This window comes from Spinacia oleracea, chromosome 6 (genome assembly GCF_020520425.1).
Source record: "Spinacia oleracea cultivar Varoflay chromosome 6, BTI_SOV_V1, whole genome shotgun sequence".
In the NCBI taxonomy this organism is placed as follows: Eukaryota; Viridiplantae; Streptophyta; class Magnoliopsida; order Caryophyllales; family Amaranthaceae; genus Spinacia; species Spinacia oleracea.
This window is the reverse complement of record NC_079492.1, coordinates 86,153,786-86,159,537: the sequence shown is the minus strand read 5'-3', so window position 1 is coordinate 86,159,537 and position 5,752 is coordinate 86,153,786. Positions and strand designations below refer to the sequence as shown.

The 5,752-nt window shown below is 41.2% G+C and overlaps 1 non-coding gene across 1 annotated transcript; it reads left to right on the top strand.

Moving 5' to 3' along the window:
- Positions 1–1,677: 1,677 nt before the first annotated feature.
- Positions 1,678–1,784, top strand: LOC130464514 (small nucleolar RNA R71). The gene has a single exon (XR_008924918.1). It is a non-coding gene; the product is annotated as a small nucleolar RNA R71 (small nucleolar RNA).
- Positions 1,785–5,752: the final 3,968 nt, after the last annotated feature.

Genomic DNA, 5,752 nt, shown 5'->3' with positions numbered 1-5,752 from the left:
TCATTAGAAATATTGACTCCAAAACATGACTCCTCTACCATAGGGTTCTTAGCAACATGGGTTAAATTGAAAGTAACCTTATCATCTCCCACATTTAGCGTCAACTTGCCATTCTTGACATCTATGATTGCCCCCGCAGTGTGTAGGAAAGGCCGACCTAAAATAATAGGAATTTGCCTATCCTCTTCCATGTCTAAAACAACAAAATCAACAGGAATAAAGAATTTACCTACTCTAACAGGCACATCTTCTAAGACACCTAGGGGGTATTTTACAGATCTATCGGCCATTTGCAGAGTTATGTTGGTAACTTTTAAATCACCCATGTTCAACTTAGTACATACAGACAGGGGCATGACACTAACACTGGCACCTAAATCACATAAGGCTTTGTCAATAAAAAGGTTGCCAATATTACACGGGATAGAGAAACTCCCGGGGTCCTTCAACTTGGGTGGAGACTTATTTTGTAGTAAGGCACTGCACTCCTCAGTAAATGCAACAGTCTCCACCTCACTAAATGCTCTTTTCCTAGTCAAGATGTCTTTCATGTATTTAGCATATGCAGGTACTTGAGTAATTAATTCAGTGAAAGGGACTGTTACCTGCAGATTCTTTACCACTTCTAAGAACTTACCAAACTGCTTGTCTAGCTTGTTCTTTAGCTGACGATGAGGGAAGGGAAGTTTGATAGGTGGAACTTGTATCTCAACTTTCTTCTCAACCCCTGTGTCAGCTTCCTTATCCTTGACCACCTTCTCACTTTCTCTTGGCACAGCACCACTAACAGATACTTCAACCCCTTCCTCTATAGTCATAGGTGGCCCATCATACTCATATCCACTCCGCAGAGTGACAACATTTACAGACTCTCTGGTCACAGGCTGTGAAGGGAGTTGACCTTTGGGTCTCTCTGCAAGAGCGGTAGCCATTTGTGCCAACTGTTTATCCATGATCTTGTTATGAGCAGTGAGGGCATCGATTTTGGCATCCTTTTCGCTTAGAGATTTCTGCAATTCCAACATCATATTCCTCATCTCTACAAGCATGGGATCAGGTTGTGTGGGTTGAGGTTGTGGTGGTAAGCCAGGTGATCCACTAGGTTGCGAGTTGTAGTTGCTCCGCGGTTGGTAGGGTTGTTGTGGTGGTGGAGGGTGTTGAATCTGGTGGGGGTTCTGAACATTAGTACTCCTATATGATAATAGGGGGTTGTTTTTATACCCCTCATTGTATGAGTTGGAATACGGATTGTTCTGCTTGTAGGACTGGAATGCATTGCATTGTTCGATGGAGCTTCGGCATACCTGTGCATAATGGCCCTGCATCCCACAACTATTACAGACATTAGCAGATTGGGCACTCATTGCAGCGACACTAGCATGTTGGGTGGATTGGGAAGATTGGGAAGATGCGATCTGTATATTGTCGAGCTTGTGATGTAGGGCAGTTAGCTGAGCAGTAAGCTGTTCAATAGAATTCATCTCATGCTTAACACCTCGGTCGGCAAAACCTCTGGGATTCCCATATTGGGCACTATGGATGGCCATCTCCTCAATCACCTCCAAAGCTCTAGGCACCTCCAGTTGCATAAATCTCCCACTGGCAGCTGAATCCAAAAGACACCTAGATTCATTACCCAGACCATTGTAGAACTGCTGAACCAGGAACCAGTCATCTAAACCATGGTGTGGGCACTCTCTTTGCAAGTCCTTGAATCTCTCCCAAACTTCGAACAAACTCTCATCTACTTGTTGAGAGATACCTAATATCTGACCCCTCAGACGAGCTGTCTTCTCAGGTGGGAAATATTTAACATAGAATGCGAGGGCCAAAGAATTCCAATCGGTGATTTTCATAGCTGCGCGGTTGAGACTGTTAATCCATAGCTTGGCCTTCCCACTCAATGAAAATGGAAAGAGTATCTCCATAGTCTGCTCCGGTGTTAAATTCTTCTGCTTAATGGTGGCACAATACTGAATGAAAGACTGAATGTGGAGATTGGGATCTTCACCCTTTTCCCCACCGAATTGGTGTCTCTCGATCATGTTTATCAGTTAGGGTTCAATCTTGAAATTCTCGACCACAATGGAAGGCATGATTGCCTTGGGAAGCATAGACAGACTTGGTTTAGAATAGTCTGTAAGCCTTGGCACAAGTGGGGGTGGTGGTGCTTGGTCACCCATCTCTGAATCTGTATGGAATAGATTGCTAATCAGATGGTCGGATTCAGAGTCAGAATAGTCTCTCAACTGTTCAACGAATCTACGCCGTCTACGAAAGGTCCGTTCAGGTTCAGGATCGAACGAAGTCAGATCGCTGGTAGGGACAGTCCTGGGCATAAACAAGCAAGAACTAGAAAACAGTCGTGAGATCCGGTCTCAAGGAACGAGAGTCCCTTGAGAAGTGACAAACAATAATCTAGAAAAACAATTAATAACGGAAAATAAAACCGTTTCCCCGGCAACGACGCCAAAATTTGACAGGCTCAATCGCACTCCTATCAAAGATAAACCTAACGTTCACCAACTAAAAATGTAGCAAGGGAAGCAGGGATCGTATCCACAGGGAAACAATGTTCTTTCCACTATTAATTAACTAATCTAGACTACTGGTAACAAAGAATTGGATTGGTTTGTATATTAAGCTAAGGCAAATAATCAAACTGGAATATAACAATATTAAGGGAATCTAGGGCAGCGGTTCACCATAAATGCAGACCGGGATTGGACAACGGACAATAACAATTAATTAACAATCATAACTAGGAAAACATGCATCTCTCGAATCTTATGAATTCCTTAGGATATAACAACTAGCGGGCTCTCGCTACGTACTAGAAATAATTCCTATCTAATAGCCACAAACCAAAAACATCAGATTTATACCTCTCGGCGCATAATCTAAGGTTAATCAAACTCAAATCAAAATAGTCCGGCCGAACAGAATTGACGAGCAATAATAATAAGCTATAGAAATTATAATCAATCAATCAAATAATCAAGTCCACATATAATCCCAATCATGCATTCATGGATCTCCTAAACCCTAGAAATTAAACTACTCACTCATGATAACTAATAACAAAGCGATTAACATAATGGAAAATATGATCAAAGCAATAGAATAAATTAAAGTAAGAAATAATACCGACTTGAAGAACAATGGAAATTGAAAGCTTGCGTTTTTATATAAATCGAACTAAGTGTTTGAATTGATGTAGAGAGAAAAATAAAACTTAGAGAAATAAACTAAGGGTTTTGTGCTGGAAAATAAGATGTTTACTAAAAATAAAAGGGCTAGTATTTATAGTTTGCCCAAAATACAAGCCAAAAACCGGAAAGAAAAAAACGCGAAAAAGCATAAGGGGTTGGCGTCGCCCGATCGGGCGGCGCTTCGCCCGATCGGGCGAATCACTCGATAGTCGGCCCGATCGGGCCAAAATCCGCCCGATCGGGCGGGTTGCGTAATCTCCACAAAGCCTCCAGATTGACCGCCCGATCCGGATCGGGCGAGCTGCGCCCGATGGTTGCATTTCGCCCTCAGCTTCCAGGGCGATTTGCAATCTTCAATGTATCTCGCCCGTATCACCAAGTCTAACTCCCGGGGCTCAACCATAAGCATCTCAGGCTCCCGAAAGTCGACGATGGAGGTCCCGAACTTCTCGGACTCATATAGTGGCCTTGATCAACAATGAAACGGGTCTAAAACGACCAATTTCTCATAATCAAACCTGAAACTCAAGGCACACTCAATAACACACATTAGTACTAGAAACGGCTCCTAAGAGCATGTTTGATACATAAAAGTACTAAGGGACGGGGGTAAAAATTCTATATAAAACGCATATATCAGTGTTCTGGGCTGCCTTTTTGTGCTGCTCCTTTTCGTTTCGTGCTAAATATTTGCGAATCTTTTTTGTGCGCTAAATGATTTTTTTTAGACGAACTTTAAAGGCGCTTTGCAAAGTTTTTTTTTTTTTTTTTTTTTCTTACGTTAAGCATAGAATGTACTTTTCATTTGTCTTTTTTTATTCGTGACTCAAGACGGCTTGAAAGATGGGTTGAATGAGATAGGATAATTCGTATAGGTATTAGTCAAGCATGAGGATTGGAAAGGGTAGAAGACCGTAGAACTTTATGTAGCTTTTTGTGGTATGATTTGGATTGGTTGACTCAATTCTTTTCCTTCGTTTACTTGGGTAAATTTCGCACTTTGGGAGGTACGGGCTAAGTATTTCATGGCTCGCTCTTTTCGCTCTCCCTTTTCTCTTTCTCTTTTTTCTTTTTTTTGCTTAGGATTTCTCCCCTTTTAATTTGGGCTAAAGGGTAGATGGTTGTGGTCTTTGAGTCACGAGGCGAGACTGAGTGAGCCTCGTTTGGTAGGCCTATAGTGGACCTTTAATTTTAGTAGGCCTAGGGTGGACCTTTAAATTGTCTTACTTTGCAAGCGTATTTAGTCGTTTCTTAAAATGTGCAAATAGCGTAGATTCAAAATGTTGTTTTTACTTTATTGAAATTTAACGAAAGAATTACATCGAAAATAATAATTTTTTTTGCTTCTTTTCAGATTCCAGTTTCCGGGATTTAATTGGTAGTTGTGATTTAGACTCGAACTTTCATTAATTTTTCTGATTATAACCCGTGTATGAATACAAGGAGGTGGCCTAGACTCAAAATAATGACGTGGCGTAAGCCTACAATACTTGACCAAGCGACTTTCAGACTTGGGCTAATTGGACCATAACTTTCGTTGGTTGACACTTTAGATTTTAACCCTTGGGTGTTCATTTGTCATGCGCCATTTTGCTTAATGTTGGCAAGGTAGTTAGTTTTGCAAGACTAGAATCATTAGTGCGGCTTCCCTCTTAGTGTGTATTGCTTTACCCCAATGGTAGCCTTATGGTATGCCGATTTGGGTATTTTCATGGTTCGTCATTCATTGAAAATCTTTTAGTCCGTACTTAGGAGTACTTCAAGGAGCGAGTGGCTCGAGAGGACTATGATAGTCGTGACCCAATGTGATCATAAGCCTTGAGGCCATTAATTTTTTTTTCTTTTTGCCAATGGTATTGACACCTTAGGCTCACTTTGGGGGTTGTGCGACTATGGAGGAATGATTTTCAGAATGTGACTGTTTCCAGTTTGCGAATACTTAAATTACATAATATATTCTTTTTATTGGTGAGAGAGAGTATTGAGGCCGTATATTCTTAGCAAGGGATGACAATTGCATATGGGTGCTTATTGATTTCTTTTAAATGTTAGGAAGGGAGACTCAATATGGTTTAACCTTTTAACTTGCAGAACGACACCAAGCATTAGGACCGATTCTATGTATAAGACAACTAAGACTTAGGATTTAGATTGTACTTTGGCATAGCCTAGTCTAGACTCGGATTTATTTATTTTTTATTCGAACATTATTTTTCCTTGAAAACTTTATTTGAACATCATTTTTTGAATACTTTGCCCACATGACATTCAAGGTTATTTTAATTAGCATGCTCGGTTTTGGTGCCGAACATTGTCGTCATAGGAGGCCTAGTGACGACACAATGAGTTGTTTAGTTTACAAGTCGTTCTTAGAATCGAGTGCCTTTTTTCATACGTCCTCGTAGCAAATGTGTTACGAATTTTTTATTGCTACGTATACTTTATGCGCGGGTACCGAGGCTGCTGTGCCTGACCAAAAGACCAGGCAGCAACTTCGGCGCCCAGGCTGGGCGTGGAAAATGATTGGCGCCCAGCCAGGG